The 12,039-nt window shown below is 41.3% G+C and overlaps 1 protein-coding gene across 1 annotated transcript in view; it reads right to left on the bottom strand.

Annotated features, from left to right (window-relative positions):
• LOC148596872 (uncharacterized) overlaps positions 1 to 12,039 on the bottom strand; it is a 416,353-nt gene that overhangs the window by 53,094 nt on the left and 351,220 nt on the right. The window lies entirely within an intron of this gene.

Here is a 12,039-nt window from a genome sequence, read left to right as displayed (position 1 = left end):
GCCTGTGGTGTCGGACTCGGATTCCGAGTCTGACATGGAAACAACAGATCATGGACTATGTCCAGGTGAAAACTGGCTGGGTCCCGACCTTGATCAGATTGACCAAACAGATCCTGTTGCCTTGAAAAAATACAAAGAGCAGCGCGCTCAGTCAATTCGAATTGACCTTAATGGTGGCAATCGTACTAGAAGGTCATCGAGTCGTGGTCGCGGATCCAAGTCAGAGAAAATATCCCCCATTCGTCACCCATAAAAATGGCCAAATTACTTCAATGGAATTGTCGAGGTTTAAAGGCTAATATTTTGGAATTAACTCTTCTTGTTCAGTCTATTTTACCAGTTGCATTATGTCTCCAGGAGACTCATTTAAAAAAAACGGATCAAATTTCCGTAAAAGGATATACAATGTATAGTACATTTGCTGAGGCTAATGAACGAGCTGCTGGTGGATCTACCATTTTTATTAGGGACAGAGTAATACATAGTTCAGTTCCTTTAACTACCGATCTACAAGCAGTGGCCGTTCGGTTATCCCTTGATAAAACCATAACCGTTTGTTCCATTTACATTCCCCCAAATTTAATTTTGTGCAGAAATAAATTAGTTGATTTGGTTAAACAGTTGCCCAAACCATTTATTATTTTGGGTGACTTTAATGCTCATAATCCTTTATGGGGAAGTAATCATACGAATGATAAAGGTAAAAAAGTTGAGGAGCAACTTCAGCAAGAAGACTTGTGCATATTTAATGACGGATCTTCAACGTTCCTTCATTCAGGCAATGGATCGTATTCTTCTATTGATTTAAGCATTTGTGATCCTCTCGTACTTTCAGAGTTTACATGGCGAGTTCATGATGACTTGTGCGGGAGTGATCATTTTCCAAATATTTTGGAGCATTTATCCTCCAAAACGGAGGAACGTCAACCTCGTTTTAAAGTTGAAAAAGCAGATTGGGCTTCATTTGAAGCCCACTGTCTTGAAGAATTACGATTAGAAGCGATGAAGGATGTTGAAGATCCCATTTTATTATTTAATGAAAGACTGACATCAATTGCTAATAAAACAATACCTAAAACCTCGACAAATCCAAAAAGGCCTAGTAAACCATGGTTTACTGATGAGTGCGACAAAGCGATCGAAGAACCCAACAAGGCCCATCGCCGGTTTGACAAAAATCCTACACCAGCAAATCTGTCAAACTTCCGAATATTTCGAGCAAAAGCTCGACGTACATGTAAACAAGCCAGACGAACCTCTTGGAAAAATTTTGTTTCTAGTATTAAATCTCTCACTCCCCTCAATAAAGTATGGAATTTTATTAGAAAAGTAAAAGGAAAAAATTCGAATTCTTCAGTGAAACACCTTAAATTTGGTAATACCACTCTAACCACCGAAAAAGATATCGCCAATAAGCTAGCTGAAACATTCGCTAAACATTCGTCCTCAACTAACTACAAACCGGATTTTCAAAAAATTAAATCATCTGCAGAAAAGACAAAATTAAACTTCAAGTCAAATAATGCTGAATCCTACAACTCTCAATTTTCTATAGAGGAACTAAAATCGTCACTGGCTAAAGGCCACGATACAGCTAGTGGGCTAGATAATATTCACTATCAACTTTTGAAACATCTTCCTGATCCATCTCTACATACACTTCTTGCGTTAATGAACGAGATATGGACTTCTGGTAACGTTCCGTTCATCTGGAAAACGGCTTCAGTAGTCCCTATTCCAAAACCAGGAAAAGATCATACGGATCCTTCAAATTATCGCCCGATCGCATTGACAAGCTGCGTCTGCAAGACAATGGAACGAATGGTCAATGATCGCCTTGTGTGGTTCCTTGAGAAGCACAACTTACTCACTAATATTCAGTGTGGTTTTAGGCAAGGCAGAAGTACTCTTGACCATTTAGTCCGGTTTGAAACGCTCATCAGAAATGCATTTGCTAAAAATGAACATGTTGTGTCGGTCTTTTTCGATTTAGAAAAAGCCTATGACACGACGTGGAAATATGGTATTTTAAAAGATATATTTGATATGGGGTTGAAAGGAAGACTTCCTCTGTTCTTGTCTAATTTTTTGTCAGATCGTCATTTCAATGTGAGGGTAAATTCGACTTTTTCTGAGGAGAAGGAACAGGAAATGGGAGTTCCTCAGGGAAGTATTCTTTCTGTCACTCTCTTCAGTATTAAAATTAATAGTTTAGCCCAAGTTTTGAAGGACAATATTGACGGTTCCTTGTGTGTAGACGACTTTTTGATCTGCTACAGGGGACAAAATATGAGTAATATTGAAAGGCAGTTACAACCTTGCCTCAAAAGAATTGAGAAATGGGCTTTGGAGAATGGGTTTAAGTTTTCTACATCTAAAACTGTTGGTATGCACTTTTGTCGAAAGCGAAAGCTGCATCCGGACCCAGATCTCTTTCTTTATGGTAATAAAATCAAAATAGTAGAAGAAACAAAATTCCTTGGATTACTTTTTGATAGTACACGTTGTTTTCTTCCCCATATCAAATTACTTAAATCTAGGTGTCTTAAGGCACTAGATATTTTAAAAATGGTGTCCAGTACCGATTGGGGTACTGATACCTCAATTTTATTAAATTTATATACATCTTTGGTTAGGTCTAAACTTGATTATGGATCTATTGTTTATGGTTCCGCCAAAAAATCTTACCTCAAAATTTTAGACGCTGTTCACCACCAGGGGTTGCGACTTTGCCTCGGTGCCTTCAGAACCTCTCCTATTGAGAGCCTTTATGCCGAGGCAAACGAACCCTCCATTGGAGACAGACGTTTGAAATTAGGTCTTCAATATGTAAGTAAACTTATGGCCTACCCAGATAGCCCTGCCTACGACTGTGTCATTAATCCTATTTATGTCGACATTTATCGAAAACATGAAAGCAAAACCCCTCCTTTTGGAATTCGAATAAAACCTCATTTGGGAGCAATTCATCTGGAGACCAATGCAGTGACACCTGTTGTTACTTCGAAATGCCCTCATGGGAGCTTCCACACCCTTCTTTCATTTTTGATCTGCGTGAATATAAAAAGTCCGATACCAATCCTTTATTTTTACAACAAAAATTTTCTGATATTAAAGCAAATTATCCAGATTTTTTAACGGTGTATACAGATGGCTCAAAAGATGGCGATAGCGTTGCATGTGCTGCTGTCCATGGTGACAGAACTGTAACTGAACGGTTGCCATCGAGCGCTTCCATATTCACAGCTGAAGCTCGAGCCATATTGTTAGCACTTAAATTGATTACTCAATCTAATCTGTCACAGTTTATTATTTGTTCAGACTCTTTGAGCTGTCTTTCGGCAATTAAGAATCACAAACTGAAAAACACTCTTATTTTACAAATTTTGTATTTTATTCATCGACTTCGGGAATTTGATAAAGAGATTGTTTTTCTCTGGGTACCCAGTCATGTTGGTATTCAGGGGAATTCAGTTGTAGACAGGGTTGCCAAAAAGGCATTAAATGAAATAATAAAGGACGTTAGTTTGCCATACACCGATTTTAAACCTTCAATAAGGAAATATATCTTAAAGATGTGGCAGGACCGATGGGACGGTCTTCAACACAACAAACTCAATTCCATAAAACCCGATCTAGGCGTTCATCAATCCGGGTCGGGCAATCGCAAAGAGCAAGTGGTCATGACTAGATGCCGCATTGGACATTCTAGATTTACACATGGCCATTTGCTTGTTACTGATCCTCCACCTGAGTGTATCCCATGTGATTGCCCTTTCTCTATCAAACATGTTCTTCTAGATTGTGTGGATTTTGCCAACACCAGGCAAAATTATTTTGACTGCGCCAATATGTTTGATTTGTTCTAGACCGTTTCATCTAAAAACATTATCGATTTCTTGCGGGACATCGGTTTATTTAATAAATTCTAAATTGGATACCTTCCTTCGTTTTTCAATATTTTAAATGTTTTATCGAATTTATGTTTCTATTAGTATTTTATGTCTTAAGTTCACCTTTTATGTACCTTTTTATATGTAAATAGCTACTTGTTTTAATTTCATTATTTTATGAAGAGACTTTGATCTTGCTTTTAATATTTCCATTTCATTCAATGTTCTTGGCGTGATATGGCCCTAGTCGCCGAAACGGCATTAAAAGGTAACAATCAATCAATCAATCATCGTCTCTGCTTCCCACCCGCCACCGAGTGCAAATACGGGCGATGCTAGGACTCTACGGATTTCCAGCAGATAGCATCAGGGATTCCAGAGACGACAAACTCGAACAGAGCGTATCAATCAATGGCGCATAGACAGCGTACTACTCGATTGACCCATGAGCCACCGCCTTCTTCATTTATCATTTGCTCCTGTGCAGGTCCGGGTGTTAAAAGAATAGGCCTGCAGCAGCGCTAAACTTGTCGTAAAAGACGCCTAAATAGTTCTCAGAACCCTAGCCGGGGGCTAGGGCGCTCTGCCCACAGAGCAACTAGGATGTGTGCCCCAGGTGGTGGAATGGGGTACCCCTGGCCTGTAACATGCTGGGGTTATCAGGCTATAATACGGAAAACCTGACTGCAAACCATAGTGATGCACCGTGTTTGAAAGATGCCACGTTTCTCGTACGTTAATGAACCCTACTGTGGTATTCTCCCGGAGTAGGAACCATAGGGCTCCGCCACAGGAGGTTGAATTGCCCGACCGAACCCACTTCTCCCTATTTCCAGTGGCAATCAAAATTTGTCGACCCCATTGTCCTTGTGTCCCATCCCTTTTTCATCATCATTTCATGTTCATTTGATCATCAATTTCATGTTCAGTCGCGCTCAGTCGATTCGAATTGGCCTTGGTGGTGGCACTCGTGCTGGAGGGTCATCGAGTCGTGGTCGCGGATCCAAGTCGGAGAAGGTGTCCCCCATTCGTCGCCCATAGAAGTGGCCAAATTACTTGAATGGAATTGTCGAGGTTTGGAGGCTAGTATTTTGGAATTAACTCTTCTTGTTCGGTCTATTTTGCCAGTTGCATTGTGTCTCCGGGAGACTCGTTTGGAGGAGGCGGATCGAGTTTCCGTGAAGGGATGTGCAGTGTGTGGTACATTTGCTGGGGCGGGTGAGCGGGCTGCTGGTGGATCTGCCGTTTTTGTTGGGGACGGAGTGGTGCATGGTTCGGTTCCTTTGGCTGCCGGTCTGCAGGCGGTGGCCGTTCGGTTGTCCCTTGATGGAGCCATAGCCGTTTGTTCCGTTTGCATTCCCCCAAATTCAATCTTGTGCTGGGGTGGATTGGTTGATTTGGTTAAACGGTTGCCCGGGCCGTTTGTTGTTTTGGGTGGCTTTGGTGCTCGTGGTCCTTTGTGGGGAGGTGGTCATGCGAATGATAAAGGTAGGGGGGGTTGAGGGGCTCATTCGGCAGGAGGAGTTGTGCATATTTGGTGACGGATCTTCGGCGTTCCTTCATTCGGGCAATGGGTCGTGTTCTTCTGTTGGTTTGGGCATTTGTGATCCTCTCGTGCTTTCGGAGTTTGCATGGCGGGTTCATGATGACTTGTGCGGGAGTGGTCGTTTTCAGGTTCTTTAACGTGCGAGGAACGTGGCATCTTTCCCAACACGGTGCACCACTATGGTTTGCGGTCAGGTTTTCCGTATTATAGCCTGACAACCCCAGCATGTAACACGCCAGGGTTACCCCATTCCACCACCTGGGGCACACATCCCAGTTTCTCTGTGGGCAGAGCACCCGACTAAGGTTCTGAGCACTATTTAGTCGCCTTATACGACAAGCTTAGCGCTGTTGCAGGCCTATTCTTTTAACACCGGCATTTGGTCCGGTTTGGGGCGCTGATCAGAGGTCCATTTGCTAGGGATGAACGTGTTCTGTCGGTCTTCTTCGATTTAGAAGGGGCCTATGGCACGACGTGGAAGTATGGTGTTTTGAAGGATGTATTTGATATGGGGTTGGGGAGGAGGACTTCCTCTGTTCTTGTCTGGTTTTTTGTCAGATCGTCATTTTGGTGTGAGGGTGGATTCGACTTTTTCTGGGGAGAAGGAGCGGGAAGTGGGAGTTCCTCAGGGAGGTGTTCTTTCTGTCGCTCTCTTCAGTATTAGGATTAATAGTTTGGTCCAGGTTTTGAGGGACAATATTGGCGGTTCCTTGTATGTAGATGACTTTTTGATCTGCTACAGGGGACGGAATATGAGTGATAATGAGGGGCAGTTGCCGCTTTCCCTCAGAAGAATTGAGAAATGGGCTTTGGAATACGGGTTTAAGTTTTCTACATCTAAAACTGTTGGTATGCACTTTTGTCGAAAGCGAAAGCTGCATCCGGACCCAGATCTCTTTCTTTATGGTAATAAAATCAAAATAGTAGAAGAAACAAAATTTCTTGGATTGCTTTTTGATAGTAAACTTTCTTTTCTTCCCCATATCAAATTACTTGAATCTAGGTGTCTTAAGGCACTAGATATTTTAGAAATGGTGTCCAGTACCGATTGGGGTGCTGATACCTCAATTTTATTAAATTTATATAGATCTTTAGGACCCATCCTTTTTTTATCATTTCATGTTCATTTTATCATCCATTTCATGTTCATTGTCTGATTATAGCTGAAATATTGCTGCTCGGACGTTAAACCCCAACAAACAAACAAACTTAATTCGGTAGAAAAGCTTGTTAAAAAAAACAGAAAAAATGCTATTTACAACACATGTTCTCCAAATTTTACACACAAAAAAAGTTGTTGAACAACAAATATCAACTAGTGAATTTTGACCAGAGACATCGCTAGAGTGAGCGATTTTGTTCTCTTGCTGTGGAGGACATGCTTACCCTTCCGGAGCACCTGGTATTACCTCCGCTGTGTGTTCATATAGCTAGTGCTTTAGTTCTTTTCCGTGTAACGTCTTGTTTGTTCTGTCTTAACCTAAATAAAATAGAAATGTCCTGTAATTGACGTACTTAAATTTTTCCTTTTAATGTTACTTAATATGTTGGAAGATTACCGTCTGTGAAAAAGTCATTTCAATAAACTACCGCCAAGCTATATCATAAGTCCGTTGCTATAGTAAAGTTACAAAAGAGTAATCCAGGGAACCAAGATACTAGCGGAAATAAAAATAATGTAATTCCAGGGACAAATCTCAAGAAATAAAAATCAGACAAACACAACAAAGAATATAAAGTAAATAAAATAAAGCATACAGAGTAACAAAAGTTAATGAACAACTCGGACTCATGGGAGCATGGGCAAGGCGCAACAGTAGGGTATTTAACCTCTGCTTTTTTCTAGTAACACCAGCCGAGTTCTCATAAAAAAGCAATTCCGGGGTAGAGGAAAGGAAAACTATGACATGTTAAACAAATCTATCTGTTTTCCTTGCATTAAATGTTCTTGCCGTGATATGGCCCTGGTCGCCGAAACGGCAATAAACAACAACAATCAATCAATCAATCAATCTGTTTTCATGGTGCAGATGTACATGTATACACCGTACAGATCCACGAGTTCATGGTGACGACCATAAAACTTCAGTAGTGATGACATCAATAATGTGCCCCGTGCAGGTCCGGGTGTCAAAAGAATACGCCTGAAGCAGCGCTAAGCTTATCGTAAAAGGCGACTCAATAGAGCCTAGGAACCTAGCTGGGGGCTAGGCGCTCTGCCTACAGAGCTACTGGGATGTGTGCCTCAGATGGTGGAATGGGGTACACCCTGGGGTGTTACATGCTGGGGTTATCAGGCTATAATACGGAAAACCTGACCACAAACCATAGTGGTGAACCGTGTTGGGAAAAGTTCCCACGTTCCTCGCACGTTAAAGAACCCTACTGTGGTATTTTTCCGCCGTAGGAACCATTGGGTCCGCCACAGGAGACTTAATTGCCCGATCCTACCCAACTCTCCCTATTTTCAGTGGCACTCAAAATTTCTCGACCCCATTTTCCTTGTGTCCGATCCCATTTTTCATGTCATGTTCATTTTACCATCCACTTCATGTTCATTGTCTGAAACTCTCGGGCGTTAAACCCCAACAGTCAATCAATCTTCAATATTGTAACAACATAACCCAGTTCCAGAAGCCTAACCGTAAGGAGTCCAGCGCGTAGTAACGGTAAGCTCTATCATAACGTATGACTTTTGATATGAAAAAATCCATTTGCAGGTGCTGAAGGAATGTTGTCACAGATTTTGAATCAAAAGTCATCATATTATATATATGTCGTTGGGGTTTTATGCGATTGTAGAATAAATCGAGGAAGAAATAATCATTTTCAATATTGTGTTCATTGCATAATATACTCATAAAATATTTTCATACTAATGTGATGATGTGATAAATATACCTCTTAAATGTCTCTGTAAGAATCAGGCGATGAGTAAAATATGGTATAAAAAAACTCACCATTTTAAAATTAAATTTGATTGTTTGCGTTATAAAAATCAAGGAAAAAAGACAAGATTGTCCTTACCATTTTGGCTAAAGGAGTTATTATTTCATTGAAATGAAATAATAATGAATAATTTCAAGGGCAGATAACTCATAAACGATATTTTTCTATCATTCTATTGAAAAATATTTTATCAGATCCAGTGATGCAGGGATCAAATGAAGATGGTATCTCTGAGTTAATTAATAAACGTATTTTGATATAGGTATTTTTTACATGGATGTTTCTGATTTTTTTTCGATTTTGTGCCTGATTCTTATAAAACCCTACACTTAACACACTTATCATTGTTGCCGAAAAAAAAAAGAAACAAAATCTCTAAAAGAAATGAAGAAAACAGTTAAGATAAAACAAACTACACAAAAATCGTTGTTGTTTGTTGGTTTAACGTCCGAGCAGCAATATTTCCCTGGATTACATTCTTTTGATTACCGCTATAACCTTGGTTCCCTTGATTACTCTTTCAATGTTTAATTACTTATATTCTTATTCCAATGTCGGTATTCGTTTTTATTTCATACTTTATTGAAATAACACCGTCTTTGCATATGCATTTAAACACTTTTTGTTTATTATCTGCCCTAACGTCAAAACATGTACTGTTTTAAGAGGCCAGATAACATGTCAGCAGCGGTCATGTGTACATCATTGACGACACATCGTCAAACTGTACAAAACTGGCGTTGTTCTATTTAAAGACGACGTCACAGTTGATATATAACATAACGTTTTCCAAGTTAGTTGAAAAAGTAAAGTGAAGGTTTCATAGATAAACAGAAAAAGTAAACAACCGTAAACTATAAGAGAAGAAACTATTTATATAGTGACCCTGTGACTGGAATCGAACTTTGTCGACATTCTCTGAAATGATCCATATCGAATAACCATACATTAATACAATTTCCATAGTCCCAGTCGTGTGTAGTAATGAACACGAACCGATTTTGACAATCGATTCATCTAATAGTTAACAGGAACGGTTGATCGCCCCCCCCCAAAAAAAAAAGAAAAAAAAAACATTCAATTGACCTCATCTACCTTTCGACCCAAATAATTTATTGGGGCGACCAACTGGTTCATAAATTGCCGTATGACTTTCAGCATCATGAACTATTTTCTAATGAATAACCATTGTCAAGAAATAAGTTATTTAATAAAACAAAAGCATACTCCGACGAAACGAATAAACTTGTTGAAAAAGACCGATGATAACATTAATTAATGACTTGAATAAAATAAAGTTTGTTTGTTTGTTGGGGCTTAACATCCGAGCAGCAATATCTCAGCTATATTCAGACGATGAACATGAAATGATGATGAAATGAAAAAGATTGATTGATTAATTGTTGGGGTTTAACGTCCGAGCAGCAATATTTCAGCTATATTCAGGCGATGAACATGAAACGGATGATAAAATGAACATGAAATGATAATGAAATGAAAAACGAGATGGGACACAAGGACAGTAGGGTCGACAAATTTTGATTGCCACTAGAAAAAGGGAGGATGGGTAAGGTCGGGCAATTTAGCCTCCTGTGGCGGAACGCAAAGGTTCCTACTCCTATCGAATAGCACAGCAGGGTTCTTTAACGTGCGAGGAACATGGCATCTTTCCCAACACGGTGCACCACTATGGTTTGCGGTCAGGTTTTCCGTATTATAGCCTGACAACCCCAGCATGTAACATGCCAGGGGTACCCCATTCCACCACCTGGGGCACACTTCCCAGTTGCTCTGTGGGCAGAGCGCCTAGCCCCCGGCTAGGTTTCTGAGCACTATTTAGTCGCCTTTTACGACAAGCTTAGCGCTGCTGCAGGCCTATTCTTTTGACACCCGGACCTGCACGGGGCGAAATGAAAAAGGGATGGGACACAAGAACAATGGGGTCAATAATTTTTTATTGCCACTGCAGAGGGAGAGGTGGGCAGGGTCGGGTTTTAGCCTCCTGTGGCGGAGCCCTATGGTTCATACTCCGGGAGAATACCACAGTAGGATTCTTTAACGTGCGAGGAACGTGGCATCTTTCTCAACACGGTGCACCACTATGGTTTGCGGTCAGGTTTTCCGTATTATAGCCTGACAACCCCAGCATGTAACATGCCAGGGGTACCCCATTCCACCACCTGGGGCACACTTCCCAGTTGCTCTGTGGGCAGAGCGCCTAGCCCCCGGCTAGGTTTCTGAGCACTATTTAGTCGCCTTTTACGACAAGCTTAGCGCTGCTGCAGGCCTATTCTTTTGACACCCGGACCTGCACGGGGCGAAATGAAAAAGGGATGGGACACAAGAACAATGGGGTCAATAATTTTTTATTGCCACTGCAAAGGGAGAGGTGGGCAGGGTCGGGTTTTAGCCTCCTGTGGCGGAGCCCTATGGTTCATACTCCGGGAGAATACCACAGTAGGATTCTTTAACGTGCGAGGAACGTGGCATCTTTCTCAACACGGTGCACCACTATGGTTTGCGGTCAGGATTTCCGCATTATAGCCTAACAACCCCAGCATGTAACACGCCAGGGGTAACCCCATTCCACCACCTGGGGCACACACCCCAGTTGCTCTGTGGGCAGAGCGCCCTAGCCCCCGGCTAGGGTTCTGAGCACGCCCCGTGCAGGTCCGGGTGTCAAAAGAATAGGCCTGCAGCAGCGCTAAGCTTGTCGTATAAGGCGACTAAATAGTGCTCAGAAACCTAGCCGGGGGCTAGGCGCTCTGCCCACAGAGTAACTGGGATGTGTGCCCCAGGTGGTGGAATGGGGTACCCTTGGCGTGTTACATGCTGGGGTTGTCAGGCTATAATACGGAAAACCTGACCGCAAACCATAGTGGTGCACCGTGTTGGGAAAGATGCCACGTTCCTCGCACGTTAAAGAACCCAGCTGTGGTATTCGATAGGAGTAGGAACCTTTGCGCTCCGCCACAGGAGGCTAAATTGCCCGACCTTACCCATCCCCCCTTTTTCCAGTAGCAATCAAAATTTGTCGACCCTATTGTCCTTGTGTCCCATCCTTTTTTTTTCATTTCATGTTCATTTTATCACCCATTTCATGTTCATTGTCTGAATATAGCTGAAATATTGCTGCTCGGACGTTAAACCCCAACAAACAAACAAACAAACAAAGGGTTCTGAGCACTGTTTAGTCGCCTTTTACAACAAGCTTAGCGCTTCTGCAGGCCTATATTTTTTACACCCGGACCTACACGGGGCCAATGTTTTAAGCAAACCTTGTAATAGACGGGTAATAACCAAAATAAATCATTGTTAAGTGAAAATAGCCTTTGTGGTAATTTAGAACACATCGATTTCCGAAAGCCAAAGTCTTGTCATTCAAAACAAAATGAACTACGACCTAAAGCCAATAAGATTAAGATTAAGATTCTGACTGCGTATTGTCGATGTTGATTGGGAAAACAATGAACGCTTTAAAATATCAATCACCTCAGTAAACATAAAACCAATTCCTGATTCAATAAGTATCACTCGTCTTGCTTTTAAGATGCGAAATATTTACAGGATATGAGTATTACTCATTACAAATCCATGACCTCCATGTACTTTAAAATATGCATGAAAAGGTTCGGTTTAGCACTGAGTGTG

This window comes from Perna viridis, chromosome 15, assembly GCF_037379345.1.
Source record: "Perna viridis isolate PV_CMFRI_1.1 ecotype Kerala chromosome 15, ASM3737934v1, whole genome shotgun sequence".
In the NCBI taxonomy this organism is placed as follows: domain Eukaryota; kingdom Metazoa; phylum Mollusca; class Bivalvia; order Mytilida; family Mytilidae; genus Perna; species Perna viridis.
The sequence above is the reverse complement of the archived record's forward strand: the minus strand, read 5'-3'. Positions and strand labels throughout refer to the sequence as shown.